We start from the raw sequence: 18,409 nt of genomic DNA, 5'->3' as shown, positions 1-18,409 counted from the left end.
AGGCAGGGAACAGAGGCTCAGCAGGTGGGCACAGGCATAGATCAAGTCCCGCCTGCAGCTCCTGCTGTGAATGCTGTCCAGAGAGAAGAGGTCTCCAGCTTGTTAGGCAAGAGCTCAAGGAGACTGGCATATAAGGGGGAGATACGTGCTCTATTCCTGGTACACTTTTTTGTATGGTTGGACTTGATGATCCTGGAGTTCTTTTCTAACCTCAGTGATTCTATGATACAGGTCCCAGTGTTTGATCTGCAAACCTCAAGAACATGATAAGAAATCACTTTGGGTCAGGAGCACTCCTAAATAATGAACGTATTTTGGAACTGGGAAAAGAGGAGCTGTACTGCTGATATGAACTAGCCATGTTTTCAGCATGCGAAATAGAGCCAGTCTTTCCAGACACTCCAGGTCGTTATTTAAAAAGTCATCCTCTTCTATTCTGCTTGATTATAGTGATACCTAATAATGAGACTACCAGGAAAAATATGGATCTTATCTAAAATACTTATAATTAAGACTGGTGTGATGCAAGATCAATAGATCTGATCTTAGATGGATATTTGAAGGAGAAAAATTTTGATTTTGATAAGGTTTGGCTTAAATACACACCTTTAAAGTGTCTTAAAGTTTATATAAGTATCTTTTTTTTGAGAGATAGAGCAACAGCTGTTTATTAATAGTACATTTAAACAGTGAATAACATTTACTTCCTGGTTCTGTACTAAGAACAGAGATTCTCCTTCTCACCCACTCTCTTTACAATTAAGCTAGATATTGCAACCCTGTGTGACAAAAGAAGCATTGGATTTGAAGTACTCTTACACCAGAAGAGTGGCTGCACCAACTGGAGCTCAGACACACTCTAACAATGACACTGCAAGAAGCCCAAGTTGCCTGTAAGACTATGTATATAATGTGCAAAAGTGTCTGCAGCAGCTATTGCTGTTAAAATCAGTGTTACTGACAATAAAAAATGACAACTCTAAATGAAATAGGAAAAATTTTTACCAGGAATATACACAGTGAACACATATATTCAGTTTCTTTAGACCTGACTCTATTAATGAAATTCTATTAATTACAGATTTACTCCTTCCATGACATTGCCAGGATCCACTCTTAATGCTGAACACCAAATTCAGTACTAAAATTTTCCATGAATCCTGGAAAAGATTTCCAGCTTTGAATCATAAAATAAAATGAATTCCAAAAGAAAAAGACATTGGTGCCGTCATTTTCCCCCGTATAGTGCAAAACCTTGATTTGATTTATTTATGTTTTAATTCAATCTTTCAGTGTCTGTGAGTGAAAGCCCATGATTTTTCCATTGAAAGAAGGATAGAGAAACGACAGGGATGGTTGGCAAACACAGGAAATTAAGTCAACTAAACTTTGCAATTATCACATAAAGAAACAGCAATAATGAACTTTGTTTTTAATCTATCCCGTAATACTACTATGTTGCAGGAAAAAAATTAATATACATCCTTCTTTTTGCAAATTACTGCACTTTCTCTGACCATTACCTTCTCTCTAACCATGCCCAGTAATAAGAATATGGAAAGCAGTCATCTAAGTTAAATAATTTCACCTGCTATATCAACCCCATGGATACAGTAATCTTTTCTTTTCTGCATTGTCTACACTCAGTATAGTGTAGACAAATCTCACTGGATTTAGCATTAGCAGAAGATACGCATCTGACATCTGATGTCTACACAGTTTTCTACTTCATTGGGCAAAATGTAAAAACCCCACAAAACTCAAATTAACAGTTTTCAATGAAACAGAATGCCTGAAAACCTTGCACAAATAAAGAAAAACAAAATTACAGTTTGACAGAAGATCAAGGCTATCCCCCGATCTCACTGCCACTTATGCCAACATTAACTGAAATGATTCTAGCGTAATAAGTAGCAGCACATCTTCAAAGAAGAGGAAGAATGTGAGGCAAGAAAATGCCTCACAAATTATGAAACAAACCATGTGAAAACTGCACACATAATAACACATTCAATATCATCCTTGAAAACAGAACTGTTAAGTATTTGTTAATTAGAACAGAATTTCAAGCAAGATTTTAAGCTAACCAAGTTCTTTTCAAATCTTCAACCTCTTTGTCATTCTAAAGAATGGTAACTCACAAAAGTTAACTATGGAGCAATTATTTGTGTAAAGGCTTACCAAGGGAACAACAGCTTCAATACTTTTCTTTCAAGAATGGTCATGCTTTGAATAATTGCCATAGCTATCTTGCATTTACTTGACAAGCAAACTGAACAATTCATGTCAGTACTTGGTTTCCACATATTAATTTAATGTTAGGCTTCCTATTTCTTTATTTGTGTTTACAGATACTTTACATCACAGCACCTGTGGTCTAGGATCAAATTGCACCTCCAATTCAATTCCATTTTTCTCTAAAGGTATAGCTGTCTTCTACTGCAGCCCTGTGGCTCTGTAAACACACTATAGCCATTGGTGACAACAGGCAGCAGAGTGTCCTGACATTGCAAGTCTGCAGATGGAGGCTTCTCAGGCTTACTTTGAAATTTTCTTAGTCTACCTGCACATTTTAGGGGGCTTGTTTAGGTGAAGAATTAATCTTTTGAATTTATTTCAGTTTTTGCTTGTCTCTTTTTGTATGTTATGACTATAATTTTATATAGAAAAGTAACATGCAGTTATTCTGATATGATGAAATGTTTAATAATGGCACAATGACCCAATCTAGAAGAATACAAGCCTGGTCTGATGCGTGAATAAGGACAGAGGGTGCAGAGCAAAGTCAGGCATGAGAAGGAATTGTAAGAAATGGGGGACAAACTGACCCAATCCAAGGTCTGTAAACTACTTACCAACAGCTTGTTAATGAATCCCCACAATGAGCTGAACGAAATCAAAGTTACAAAGAACAATATCTGAGATACATAAATCCCAAAAGTAAACCTTGATGTAATGTAAACCATCAGACCAATGAGTAAATAGCAAGGTGCAGAAGATTAGCAAACGTAGAAAAATGGCTCAAAGTTTATCCTAGGGGAAGGGAATGAAGAAAGCAATAACCTATTCCTCCTAGTGGAAAACAGCAAGTGACCACAGCATCAATATTTCACTCTTCTGAAAGATCTGAAGCACTGACTGTCTGCTGCACTGCTCCCCTTTCACCTCTGCCTGAGGCAGACCAGATCATGCCATCACACTGTACACAGGAACAGAAAGACCAAGGCAAACACAGTGGCATCATGTAACTGAGTATTCCAGTTATGGGACAGAGATACACAGGTCATCACAAAGAACTTCTGGGTCTTGGGCTTTATTTGCCTGCCTTTGAAGCATGGGGTTTTTCCATTGCATGCATATAGAACTGGTATATGTACTTCCATGAAAAAAGAGGAGGTGAGAGATGTTTGTAAGATTTATATGTGGAGCTCAGCACACAGATTCAGTTCTAAACCTATTCAATGTAATGCTTTCTCATGTGCACATTCTTCTGCTGGAATTGCTTATATAGTCAATTATCTGTTTCAGCATTCATTTCTAATGGTCTTCATAATGTGTAAGCCATCCATTAGAAACAAGACATTTGCTGGTCTGGACTACTGACTAATGCATAGTTTAGTGTGATGTTGCTATAGCAACTAAAAAGATGAAATTACATGTCATATATCATTTACACATTACTTAGAACATACAGTTTTCTGAAAGCCATTAACCAGAGAGAGGTGCTGTGATGGAGAAGACAAGGATATTTTAAAGCATTCTAAAATATTTTCCATTTTTCCGAAGGACTAGGAAGGTAAATCAAAGTCATAAACAGCACAAATAATAGTGAAGAATTTGAAAATAAGAGAGTCTTCACTTTTAACAAGCACTTCTCAGGGTCCAGTTGCCAGAAGAACACATTTCTAGATCACGGACAAACATTAGACTTTTTACTTCAGATTTCTAAGGAGTGAGTGTTCGTGGCCCACATCATAGTATGCAGATATTTTTTGCAGACCCTGTGTTGCACATAGGAAAACAGCTACTCTGAATGAAAGCTTGAGAGGATTTCAAAATGGGGGCTTGGTCTTCCTCCAGCGGACCTCCTCAGCAAATACATGTGTCTTCATTAAAGCAGTCTTGGTCACCAAGACCAGCTAATTATCTCTCATCCTCCCCGCAGAGACACAAACGAATATAAAAATGAAACCAGTGTGTGTTTGTGTGGTATTAGTGGTGGTGATGGATAAATTTAGCAGACAAATTGGGAAAATTCAAATTGGCAAATTTCATTATTTAGTGAAGTTATTTATGCATTGAGTTTGAAAGTGATCTCAAAAACATGCACTTTGTAATGTCACTGTGAATAGAAATTACCCATGATTGGGTTAAAATTTTAGATTCACCAACAGGGTGCACATTTTGGATAAGAAAGTGAACAAAACATCTGGGAATGAGTCTGGGAATATTTTCCAGACCACAGCAGGAAGATTAATGACCTAAGTCTGTCAGGCTAAAATGGAAGCTTAGTGGATAAGGTTTTGATTTAAGAAAAAAGGAGAAGAAAAAAACCCAGTAAAACAATCTATAGAGTGGATAGGCCTGCTGCTCATTGTCAAAAAGAGTGTAATTTTTTGCTTATGTATAAACACAAGAGAGTTTCATAATTATGTAAAAAGAGAACATTTTGTACTGCCAACAAGAGGAGAAAATCTGTAAGCAATGGGGAATGCCCAGTCTTTTTCTGCATCTGAAGTACCAGAGGGTTTCTGGCACTCATATTCAGAAGAGAGGCAAGATTCTGCACGTCCAACACACTCCCTGAGAGCACCAAACAGTGAAGCCTCTTGAGTGCCCAATGCTTATTCTACTTTCCACAGCATCCTCCTGCACAATGGAGAGAAAACATGCTGTAATACATCATTTCGGGGCTGGAGACAAAGACAACATGAATCCAGCTGTACTACAGCATCCGCCTTATTTTTTTTAAGATGTCTGTGCAGGTAGGTTGAAGTTTTGAAAATGCCACCTACTACATGAACATCAGTGCCATAAATGGACTGGGCAAAATTGCAAAACTAAAGCAAAGGGACTATAAAAAGGGAGTATAACAAATCTCAGTACAGGGACAACTGGGAGGGGAGAGGAGTGGAGAAGAATAATTCTAGTTAAATATCCTCGAGCCTATAACTGTGCACGAATTCATCACCACAATGTGATGGAGAAGAATACGAAAAGGTCTGTAGATACCTACACAGAGAGCAGAGGCAAAACTTCTATTCACATAGCTCCTGGTATCTTTTTACTGTGTTTCAAATAAATCTTCCACGGACATCAATTCCTCTAGGTTTGCAATTCAAAAACAGTGAGGTACAATTACCAGCTAAATCCATCCAGCTGGGACACTCCTTCCTCCTTCTGGCAAGGCCTATGAATGCTACTGAGCTTATTGGCTCCCACCCATCCTTTGCCTCACACATAAAGAAATCCCCTTCCCTCTGGAATGATCAGTCTGACAAACTTCAGCCAAACACGAAAAGACGCAGAGCTGCAGGGAGTCTGTTTCATTATCACCCAATACGAAGGACAAAAATTCAAGACAGTGTGATAGATTACAGCTCGGGAAAAAAGGCACCTTTAAGGATGCCGCAAGGGATGGGGCACCCTCCTGAGCCAGTGGTTCCTGAGCACCTGATCAGTGCTAGCACCATGCCTAGTCATGCTCTCACAGTGAAATCTCCACTGCAAGGCTTCCTGAATGTGTTTTGGGTCACGGTGGAAAAACACGTGTGCTAGCAAGCAGACACATGCAAGGCTGTCAGAGATGCTCCGGCCAAATGGAGGAGGCTGATTAGAACAACAAGGACTGGCAGCTTTGCCCTGTGCTTTCTCCAAAGAATTATTTCAGATGATGGCCAGGGACCCTGTCATATCATGCCATCTTTTCTTCTAAGGCATTCCACACTGCAAGCATAAACTCTTCACTCAAACACTACTATTACACTGCCTGGGAAAGGCAGTCCTCGCTCTGAGTCAGTGCGTCATGAGCTGCTTTAAAGGCAGGCCAGCAGTGACCTATAGAAGACTGGGCAGCACCAATTGTTTATGCCAGAAATAGCAGAGCAAGATGCAGGGCAGTAGAACTGGATTACATAGCGTAACAACTGAAAAAGGGGAAATACGGATGTCATTCTTGGGTCTCTAATGACTTGCCAGCTATTACGGAAGCTGCTCATTTGGTCTTGGCAGAAAAAATACTCTAACAGAAAAAGTCTGGGCAGCAATAAAAAAAGGGGAAAAATAAAGAAAACTATAAAACCAAAAAGCCCTGCTGCAACAAGCTATTGGAGGCAAAATCTCATTTAGATATGGCCAAATGTCCTGTGTGCCCCATTAGACTGCATCTGATGCAGAGAATTTTCTGAGCTCATACAGAAATGAAGGCTACCTAAGCATTATCTAAGCATTATTGTCAAATCCAAGTAAGCCCTCTTGCTTATCATAAAAAGACTGAAATCAAACCAATGAAAAAGCCCTTTTTTAAAAGAGGTGGGTGACCTTTGTCAGTTGCCAAACAACCAGACATCCACTCTTAAGCCCCTCTTCAACAAGACAGGAGACAAAATTAAAAAAAACTGGTAAATGGAGATAAAGACAGGGAAAACACCCACCAATTAACATCTCAGGTAAAAAAGATTAAATATGGGTAATTTAATTTAATTTACTGCAAATTTAGTAGATTTGGATGATGAGAAGAAACAAAGACAAAATTAAAATAATACCTTCTTCCTCATATCTCTTTTTCCCAGCCTCAACTTCACTCCTTCACTCGTGGAGTCCTTTACTCCTCACCACTAAATTGGACCAGGGGGAATTGGGGAAGGAGGAGTTGTGGTCAATACACACTAGTTCATCTCTGTTACTCCTTCCTTCCTGTGTTTTTCCCCTGTACTGTTCCCCTGCTCTAGCATAGGTTCTGCCCTAGCACTGCAGTCCCTCAAGACCTGCTCCAGTGTGGTTCCTTCAGGAAAAGCCAACCTGTGGCAGCACAGGTCTCTCCTCTGGCTGCTGTGTGGGTATCTGTCCCAACACAGTCCCTCCCACAAGATGCAAAAGAACACTTGCTCTGATGCCCAAAGCGCCTCCTCCCTTCTTCTCACATGCTGGTGCTCACACTGCTGTTTTCTCATGGTTTTTTTCCATTACTCCTCATGCTGCCATGCAATGTTTTACCCTCTCTTAAATATGCTTTCACAGAGGTGCCACCAGCTTGGCTGATGGGCTCAGTGGTGTCCTACAGTGGGGCTGTTGTGGAGCCAGCTGGAACCAGCTGCATTTGGCACAGGGCAGTCCTGGACCACTTCTCACAGAAGCCACCCCTGATGCTGACACCTGGACACCTACACCATCCTCTGGCTTTTGGGATGTGAAGGCAGTAAAGTCTGTGCTGGCTTTCTGGCTCTATCTCTTTTCTGTCTGTAACTATGAAAATATGGGTATGAGGAGGAAGATGAAAAAGGTTTGTTAGGGGTGAAGAGTAGACTTAAAGTCTCAAGACTAGGTAAAAGCCAAGGCAAGAACAGTCATGGTGCTGCAAAACTGAAGCATGATCTTTTCCTCATAGACTCCTGGCTTTGTAACCGAAGTTAGTCTCAGGCTTGGCAACAGCTTAGATGTGGGCCAGGAGACACAAACAGCCAGGGCCATTGCTCTTTGCTGTCCTTTCACAGACTGCAAAACATTCACCTGCTTTCCAGTATTTTATTCAGGCTTGTGCCAACCTGATTTTATGGATAATATCAGTAGGCCTCAAATGACCTGACAGTGCAACCAGGAAACTGTTAAGAAGCTGCCATCAGAATATGGGGTCATTCCCTATCAGAGCAGAGCTGAGCACATGCAGTAACAATCGAGGTCAGAACATTAACTTCTTGACTGTAAACCTTTGCATGGGAACAAGCTAGCATCACAGCCTACAGGAAGACTCTGAAGTCCTGAAATATGTGAATCACACTGCTTCATGGAGTATATAATAAAGCTGAACACAAACTGTTCAGATCAGCTTGTAAATTACCAGATTATGACACTATGTTGTCAGGACTTCTCCAGAGAACAGCTATAGTTATGTATTTCTTAACAAAATTTCTGGCACAGCTGGTAATGGTCCCTCTGCGGAAAAAGGAGTGATGCTAGGACAGCAATGATCACAGAAATGCAGAGCTAGTGGATGAACTTGAGCAGGATTGGTACAGGAAAGTCTACAGGGTCAGAGTTTGCCAGTGGTAAAATATCTCCAAATCTTTAATGAGTACCTTGTAGTCAAATGATGCCGATTGACTTCTGGGTCAGTAGGAACACCCAGAAACATCTCTAAAAAGACAGACTAGCTAATTCAGAATGCATGAAATAAGGCCCAGAAGGACCTTTCACATTCCCAAATTAATACTCCATTACTAATATTCCAACACCTGAAAAATTGTGTGGTGTATCTGCAGATGTTATTAGGTTCCCCAAAACAGTGTGCTCAAGTACAGGAGGAGACTGAATCCAAGGAAATGTTCTTTCCTTGACTCAAGTCTTTCCATGGCTTTCCATGGCTTCAGCTTTTCCTCTTAAGCACTGGGACAGCATCGGCATGCTCTGAAAGCAATGGTTCTTAGATTGCCTCCTCCTAAAAAGTCCATTTACACACTCCCTTTCCCTAAGCCCTGTCATGCCCTGAGAGCAAGTGAAGGCCTCAACTTCTCTCAGACAACACTTCAGGACCTGCAACTGCTCCAATGAGAACACCACCTGACAAGTACACCCTCCCCTTTCCTTAATCCAAAAAAGGTTTTTTTCTTTAGTGCTCTTTTTTCTTATTTAATTCCAAGACCTAACTACACAAGTGTGTCACTCTGGCAGAATCTTTGAAGTGCATTGTTATAGAGAAAGCAAAATCCTCCAAAGCTTTGTTGAAAGATGTTAAGACACTTGATTGTCTTCAGGTTTACTCTTCTCACAGTTCCTTTAAAGCTTGATGAATGCACACAGTAAATTCACAAAACCCAATCTGTAATAATTGCACTTCACAGGCATAAGTATAAAGTCAGTACATTCTTCCCAGATCATTGTTCAACAGCCCTCTATATACCACCCTCTTTTCCTGACCCAATGAAATTAAAAACTGGGACAACTCGTACTTACACACAGAAAAGAGGAACAGCTGCAGACATGGCAAGGGTTGCTGATCATAGATCATCCTGTTCCAACCCTCTGCCATGGGCAGGGACACCTTCCACTAGACCAGGTTACTCAAAGCCCCATCCAAACTGGCCTCGAACATTGCCACTGATGGGGCATCCACAACTTCTCTGGGCTACCTGTGCCAGTGTTTCACTGTCTTCACAATAAAGAAGTTCTTCTCATATGTAATCCAAAGCAACCCTCTCTCAGTTTGAAGCCATTCTTCCTTGTCCTGTCACTACAGACACTTGTGAAAAGTCCTTCTCCAGCTTCCTTATAGCCCCTTTATGTACTGAAATATTCTATCAGGTCTCTCTGGAGCCTTCTCTTCTCCCAGCTGAAAAACCTCAACTCTTTCAGCTTGTCTTCATAAGAGTGGTTCCATCCCCCTAAATATCTTGGTGGCCTCCTCTGGACTGGCTCCAGCAGGTCCCTGTCCCTCCTGTGCTGGGACCCCAGAGCTGGATGCAGTGCTCCAGGTGGGTCTCAGCAGAGCGGAGCAGAGGGGCACAATCCCCTCCCTCCCCTGCTGCCCACGGGGCTCTGGATGCAGCCCAGGACACGTTTGGCTCTCTGGGCTGTGAGTGCCATGGCTGGGGCATTTCCAGCCTCTCACCCACAGCACCCCCAAGTCCTGCTGGGCAGGGCTGCCCAAATTCATTCTCCACCCAGCCTGTACTTGTGCTTGGCATTTTCCCAATGCAGGTGCAGGACCTTGCACTTGGCCTTGTTGAACTTCATGAGGTTCTCACAGTCCCACCTCTCCAGCCTGTCCAGATCCCTCTGGATGGCATCCCTGCCCTCCAGAGTGTGACTGCACCTCCCAGCGCAGTGTCATCAGCGAAACTGCTGAGGGTGCCCTCAGTCCCCCTGTCCACATCACCAGCAAAGATGTTGAACATTGCTGGTCCAAACACTGACCCCTGAAGGACACCACTTGTCACTGGTCTCCATTTGGATGTTGAGCTGTTGATCCTGCCAATTCCTTATCCACCAAATGGTCCGTCTACCAAATCCATGTCTCTCCAGTTTGGAGACAAGAATGTTGTGGGGGACAGTGTCAAATGCTTTGCACAACTCCAGGTAGATGATGTTTTGCCAGTCACTCTTCCCTTACCCACCAACATTATAACCCCATTGTAGAAGGCCACCAAATTAATCAGGTGTGATTTGCCTTTAGTGAAGCCTTGCTGGCTGTCACCGATCCCCTCCATACTTTCCATGCACTTTAGCACAACTTACAGGAGGATCTGCTCCATGATTTTGCTGGCCACTGAGGTGAGACTGGCTGGCCTGTAGTTTCCCTTTTTTGACCCCTTTGCGTTATGCTTATCTTTTTTTCCAGTCAGTGGGAATTTAACTGAACTGTCTCAACTTCTCCAATTTGGTGGTTAATGGCTTAGACACTTCATCTGCCAGTTCCCTCAGGACCCACAGATGCATCTCCTCAGGCCCCATGGACTTGTGCACCTTCAGGTTCCTTAGATGTTCTTGAACCCCATCTTCTTCTACAGCACATGGTTCTTCATTCTCCCAGTCCCTGCCTTTGCCTTTTGCAGCCTGTGTGGTGTGGCTAGAACACTTGCTCCTGACTCAGGCAAAAATGGTCATGAGTACCATGATAAGGTCGTGTCAAATCTGATTGTCAATTGAGAAGAACAATTTAGAGGCAGCTATCAACAGGTATTTGCAATTGGTTTAGAAAGGCTATATAAAGATTATGAAAGATGATTTGATCCTAACTGACAAAAGCAAAATCAAAGACTTTGTACTTCAAAGTGAGAAGTTATTTCATCACTGTAGAATGGGGTGAGTTGAGTCAGACAATGAGAGATGATGATCAAAACCCTTTGATTCTTACTTACTTCTTACTTACTCTGAGGGGGAAGAGGAACAGAGAGAAAATTGCATAAAAACACTTAGAGATTAGTATACCTCTAATTAGAGGTGTTCCTATGGAAATGGAGGCAGTCATCTTCATCACATTCAGGTTTTCTAAATTTAAGTCTTGCAGGAATCTTACAAAATCGAGACTATCAAGTTACCTTTGCCCATATATTCAAATCTCATGTACAGAGACAGTGAATTTGAAGAAATAAGTATATTTTCATCCTTAGAAGCATTACAAAAAAGTGAACCTATGATATAAATTTCATTTAAAATGTCTGATAGACTTAAAGCAGCCACTACTAATCTTGTCTTACTGCTCTACCTCTAGCAGCTAACATAATTTTAGATTGGATCTGAGTGAGAATTCTTTTGAATTACACACATTCACATATTACTTATTAAATATGATCTAGTAAGAGACACATAGTTTATAAACTTTAAAAGATTATGAAACCTTACAAATATGTCTTCCTTATAGACATATTTTTATTTTATTCCTGTGTAACAGAAAAATTAGGTGTTTTCTGATTGCAGTGAAAAAGGATCTATCACCTATACTTGTAGTCTGAAAAGAATGACTCAAGTATGACCTTTTTGTTCTCCCATCACCATCTAGCCTTGGCTGACTTGCAGGATATTGGAACAGAACATTGTTCTGGAATTAATCTTACTGACTCAGGATGGCAGGCACCATGAAGTAAGAATTACATCAGGGATATTCTCTAAAACTAGGTCAAGACTGTTGATGGAGAGGCACAATTATTTACTAAGTGACGATACTGGGATTTTAAAACGTTGCTCTTTTTCAATGTGGACCAAATACAGTTTTAATACATTAAAGCAGAATAAATATAAGAAAATCTTTTGTAAAATTAAGTCAACAGAGAGCTCTGATCACCCAAAGACATTTCTAAAGACCAAGTATATTATTTCAATTTACTTAAGAGAATAATTCCACTGTGTTATGATGACAAGTACTTTCTTTTGAAAGGCCAGAACATTTTAAATGTAAGCTTGTTTTAGACCACATATTTCTTTAAATATCATAATACATTGTGCATCGTTGGTTAACCATGTAATAACCATGTATGTGCTAATTGAGTGAAAGATAGAACAGGAATTTATCAACCTTTGTGTTTGTGAGAGACTGAAATGGTTAATGGCTAAAACATTGCTAAAATCATTTGCAAACTGCAAAGCAGCTCTTTATCTGCGACCACTGAAGCCCACTCTTTCCCAGATACACCTACTAAGTGGACTTTGGACCTGAGATAAGATAAAGGGAGTGCACTACTGTCCAATCAGCCCAGGGCTGAGGAGAAGAGGGTATCCACAAGTGATACTGTGCAAAGTAACCACCCCGGTAGAGAGGGCAGCACAGCCCACCTCAGGCTACAGCTGGGTGTTGAATGAGACACAGAAAGAGGCAAACCCTGTGAAGTGGGCCTGTCTCTTTGTCCTTACTCAAGGGAACTCAACTGTGATAACTCCCCTGCCAGGGAAGTACCAGGACACTGTAGCGTCAAGGTATTGATCTCTGCTGATGGGCCATGATGGACTCAACTGTGCTGACATCATAGGCACTGTAACATCTTAGAAGGTGTCAAAGACTCCCAAAGTGTCCCATGACCCAGAACATTATATCCCTCAACTGTGAAACTCCCTGCCCCAGAGGAGGTACATGGGTGTTCTCACCTGAACCCGAGCAGATATAAACCCAGTAGATTTTGTGTTCTGTGGATTTTTCTTGGAATTACTCCCACCACCCAACAAATCCAGTCTGCAATCATCCCTGGCAAGACTGCGACAAACAGATACGGAAATTGCAACAACCAAGACTTGTTGCGAGGCCTTCAGGTGGTGAGATCATCTACTCGTATTCTTTCCTTCTCTTTCTTTTCCATATATGTTTTCTTAAGTGGTATTTTTATGCTTTTATGTTATCATATTACTATAGGTAGTAATAACCAAAAGGGTACATCCCTACCTTCAATTGCAAGCAAATTGTTCTAAAATAAATCCTACATGTTTATTATAAACCAATCTAATAAACCACTCTAATCTGCCCCAAGGGATCTATCAGCAAGAAGCTGGGTTACTCTCCTTTATGTGGGTGGGTCGTAACAGTGATCTCTTTTTTCATACATGTGGGGTTTTTTAAAGGCTTTATGAATCTGAAAGAGAACCACAGTCCCTTATGAACACATGTAAATACTGTGGTGTTTGTTTATGGCTGGTAAATAAATATGTGAAAGGGAGATCCTGGATCCTATGGCCTAGCTGTTCCACTCTTGGCTGATGCACAGCAAAGAACAAGACTGCTCACTTTGAATACACAGAACAACCCATCTATGGGAACTTTCTATCAACTGTGTGGGAAAGGAGCTACCATAAATGATGCTGTGGGTAAATTCAACTGTAGGTGACTATCTTTCTCCAAACACACCATCCTCTTCTGGATGAAAGCAAACATTGTTTAGAGTTACTGTACTGTTTACTTCTCTACACTATGGAGAAGAGAAAATGCAGATACTGTAGGTACTGGAGGATAAAATGTACTGCAGACTCTGTCCCCTGACCCATCAAAACTTTTCCTCACTACAGTTCTAGCTCTGAGCTAATGGGTGTTCTGTGAAAGCTTCCAGAGCTCCAAGCACTCCCTTTCTCCCTTCCCCCTAGATGGGCTGTTGGGTGCCTGAGCTCAGGCTCAGCTTCAGTAAGGGTCTAAGGGCCCAGCTTTGAAAACAGATCTTCCAGAATAATCTCCTGAGAAGTGTCCATGGGTGGTCTCTCCCATTTCTCTCTGCAGTGGCTATAAACCAAGGCCTCATTCTGGCTCACCTGTGCTGCGCCAGGTGCCCCATTAATCTGGATTCTGACCCTTCAACTTGAGCTCCCAGCTTGATCCCTGGTGTGCCTCATTTCTATGGATTGTCTGGCTGTCTGGCATCATGGCTGAACCTGGCTACTGTCACTAGGCTTATTTGGGCACTGTGGGCTGTGCCCTGACACAAATTATGAACTGACACCATGACAAACTTTTGTCTCCAGCTAGTTCCTTTCTGGGCAGCCTATTTTGTGTTTGAGACTACAAACTACATTCTTGACAATGTGGAAGAGTGGATAAATGAAATGGGGGTTTCCCTTCCCTCACACACCTTGCTCCTGGACATGTGCTCCCACTTCTCCGTGTGCCAGCTGAGATCCACACCGACAAACTACCTTGGCAAAGGACTTCTGTCAGTCTAACAAGTTAAATCAGCTTCATAAGAGGTACAGTGAACACCAAAGATGGTGCAAAGGTGATAGCTCACAGGTAGGTAGGAATAAAGAAGTGGAGGGAGGAGTGGGTGAACCTCCCTTTTACAGAAGCATTTGCTAGCTGAACTCAGTCACAGTGTCAAACCCAGCAAATTATATGACTGATCACTCTGAATTCAAACTGTGCTCTGCTACATTTCTCTGAGGGTTTATGAATGGAGACAGCAGACAATACAGAAGAAGTAGCTCAGCTTCTTGAATATAATACATAATTGTGTTTGTTCTCACCAGGCTGCCCACTTAAATAAGCCACTAGCTTTAGTATTTTAGTAAAGCAAAAGCAAAGTCTACACACAGAAGGAAGGGAAAACAAGCAGATTAATTCTGTACTTCCCATCAGAAGGTGATGTCCAGCTACCTTCTAGGAAGCAGGTCCTCACTATACATGGAGGTTTCTCTGGAAGATAAATGCTTTAACAATTATTGTTCCCTCCTCTTCTCCTTTTCCTTAGCTTTATTGCCAAGCAGAAAACACTGTATAGAATATCTCCTTGGTTAGCATGGTTCAGGGGTCCTGTCTGTGTCCTCTCCCAAGCTCTTGGCCATGCCCAGAATGTGGAGGGGGAATGTTGGAGAAATAGCCTTGATGCTGAGTGAGGCTGCCCAGTGGTAGCCTAAACACCAATGTGTTACCAGCACCTTTCTAGCTACCAATACACAGCACAGCACTGTGAGGGCTGCTATGGGGAAAGTCACCCAAGCCAACCCTTCCTGAACTTGCCAATGCCAAAAAAATGTCAAATGGAACTCTGCAGAAGCCAGGCAAGCTGCCTGTCCCACTGAAGTATAGGATATTGCTATGCTGGATGATTAATGCTTATACAGTTCTCCTTATGGAAAAAAGATTATTACTCAAGGGATCCAAGAGTTCTGTGGGAAGCGTGTAAACCCCAGAAGTGTTTATGTAATCACTACTCCCCCTTGAGTGCACACTGCAAATTTCCACTGTTTTGGACATGGTCAGGAAAGTTGCTGGATGCCTGATTAAAAGAATGGGATAAGAAACTAAGAGAATAATGTGAAAAGCCCATCTCCATTGCACAGATCTGGGTTGCAGAAAATATATATATATGTATATATAACATTTCTTCTTCATAACCCTATATTTATTTCGGCAGTGAGACAGGCACATTCTCTAAACAAAGCTCCCAAAACATTTAGCACGGGTTAACGCATGGAAGAAAAGCAATAGTGCATAAAAAGGAAAGTGCAAGTTCAAGGCAATTGCGCCACTTATCAGTGTGGTAACCTGTACCGACCTGAGCAAGAGGTCAACCAAACAGGGCTTTAGAAACTCAGCAACAGTTATCCCTAACATGGCCGATGCTGACTAAGAAGGGGTATCTGAAAGGTGATTATAACCCTGTGCCTTTTTCCTTTCCTCACTTTTTTTCCCAAGGATCCCCCCTCGCTTGCATACACGTTGGTAAATGCAGTCAAGAAAGCAGCAGGAACACTGGCCAGACCTGTCCTGTAGGTGTTGCCCAGCCACTGTAGCAGCAGGAAGTGCTTGAGGGCATCGCAGCCTCCCCAGCTGCCAGAAACTATCTTCTTCCCACAACAGGCAGCACCTTAACTTCACAAAACTATCGTTCAGCCTTTCATATTTTTTCCTGATGCGTCAAAGGCTCTAAAGTGAGATAATCTAATACTCCTGCATACAAGAATCATCTCTGACCACTGCCTAAACCTGCAATGAAAGTATGTGCTAAGGCAACCAAAATAATAGCTGAACCACACAATTACAAAGAGCTGACACTGGCATCATGGTTCAGTCCTCAAAAAAATTTTTTTTGAGTTAAGGTAGATCTGTAGTATCTGTGATTTGTCATCCACAGGCTTCTCTATAGATCCACCCTCACAGAGACAACAACTGGGACCAGTTGCTGGACAAAAGCACCCGAGTCACCCAAATCACCTGCTATTATGAATAATCATATTGCATAAGCTTCTTAATTAGCTACTCAAGAATTTTTTTAAGTAGCTATTTCTTTGGCTCTGACTGTTGTTACTGGGAAGTGATCTGGTCTCTAATTCCTTTAATGGAAAAGAATAATCTTCCTATTTTTCCCTAAAATTTATTCTCTGTTTTACGTCTGCTTGTTTATAGTTCACATCAGAGTTTTACATTTTCATTTCTTCTCTGTCTTTAGTGTTACAGCCTTCTCCTGGCATTCTTTCTGCCCTCTACGACATGTTATGGAGAGATACAATACCCCCTTACAGATGGCAGACAACTGGATGGATGGGGCTTTGATATTCCTGCCCATGGTACAGAGGATTGGTGATCTTAAAAGGTCCCTTTCCACACCAACCATTCTATGATTTTGTCCCTTGTATTTCTTGCTAGGCTAAAAAGATTATTTTTGTGATATTTTCTTGTAAGAAAAGCTACTTCAATACCAAGAATAGAAGCTTTCTTTGCACCTGATCAAATTTTAATTCATGTTCCTTGAATGAGAATGAGCAGAACTTCACAAATTACTTTGACATTTTCACTAAAACTTTGAATAGCATCATTAACACTCCTCTAATTCCACTAGAAATAATTCAGCTACATCAGGCGGACACTCCTAGACCTGTGCGTGTCAAAGTAATTAGTCTGTTTTTCCAACTAATGAGCTGCTGGCTGAAACAGTAATTTTTGTTATTAGTCCAGTCTCAGTCATTGATTCAAACAAATATTAAAGATTCAGATCCAGCACTTATCCTGAGGAATTCCAGAGCTAACCCTCTCCTACACAAGAGCTTTCCTTTCATTGCTAGTGTTATTATGTACGGAGAGACAGTCCTACAAATGTTTTCTAAATCCCACTTCTCAATTTTGTAGTTTCCTATCTATTAAGGAAAGGTGTTTTACTGAAGATGGATGAGATTTACTGCACTTCTGGATAGACAGCTATCAGTCTAGCTCACATTGCTTCAACACTTCATTCTACTCAGAGCTGTTTTGAAGTTCCCCATATTTTCTAAATTTCTCTAGCCACTACAAAGCTGTCTGCTTAATTCTCTCCAACATCTCCTTTAATATATATTTTATGTACACAACATTCTTGAGTCATCTTGTAATATCTGAGAAAAGATTTTATCCTTACATGCTCTGTTTTTGTATAACACTTCCATACAATTATGTGATGGAGATTCCCCATTACCCAACATTAGTAGACGACTTCAGAACTCACCAAATCATCTGTGAAAAGAAATCTTGTGCAAAAACCTTGAAAAATACAGACTGCAAGTAATTAATAACTGCGCAAACCAATGCTGGAGAAAAGTTAAACATCTACTAAAAACTGTATGCTTTTATGAAATGAAAAACAATGTTGAAACCAAACTCAGTGTGTTGCTGTGTGTTAGCAATTTGGGGCATTGTTCTAAGATCTGTAGGCAGTATATTTTGTATTAGCAGCCTGGCTTTCTGTCACAGTGTCTACAACACTCTTGGTTTTGTGGTTCTCAGATCTCATATTGTCTTACAAAAGCTGGCTTTAGCCCAGATGTTTATCAACTCATCATTTCAGCTCCTTCAAAAATCTTCCTCAATTTTAAAAGCAAATGTTTGGGTTTTTTTTTTTAAATTGAAATATCTGATTTTTCACATAAAGATTCAAGTTATATACTCAGGTTTGTTTCTTCTGTTCAAGGAATAAATTTCTCACAAAACCCACAAAGTTATATACATTTACATCAAAATGACAATGCCAAGCCAACACACACAGCTTTTTTGAGAACAGGTTATTGTAAAAAAATAGCTTTTTATCTGGTGATAGTAGTTTCTAAAGAAATATGAAGTTTTCAGATGGCCTTTCCGGTTTTGTTTGTTCAACTTCATCACATAAACCTGAGGGAAATACTTAGAAAGAAATTGCCTACAAAGATTTAGTCCTGTGTTTACCTGAAAGAAAAAAAAACAAATAATAAAATAGCAAAATAACACATCCTGTTCAAACCCACAGGGAATTCCATTATATCGAACAACATTTACTTGCAA

The 18,409-nt window shown here is 40.9% G+C and overlaps 1 protein-coding gene across 13 annotated transcripts in view; it reads right to left on the bottom strand.

Moving 5' to 3' along the window:
- The window catches only part of PRLR (prolactin receptor), a 155,295-nt gene that overhangs the window by 50,680 nt on the left and 86,206 nt on the right, over positions 1-18,409 (bottom strand). The gene's annotated exons all lie outside the window — the stretch shown is intronic.

Source organism: Corvus kubaryi, unplaced genomic scaffold (genome assembly GCF_017639235.1).
Source record: "Corvus kubaryi isolate FWS band 111438036 unplaced genomic scaffold, C.kubaryi_AGA036_p1.0 37308, whole genome shotgun sequence".
Lineage (NCBI taxonomy): Eukaryota > Metazoa > Chordata > Aves > Passeriformes > Corvidae > Corvus > Corvus kubaryi.
This window is presented reverse-complemented; position numbering and strand designations above follow the sequence as displayed.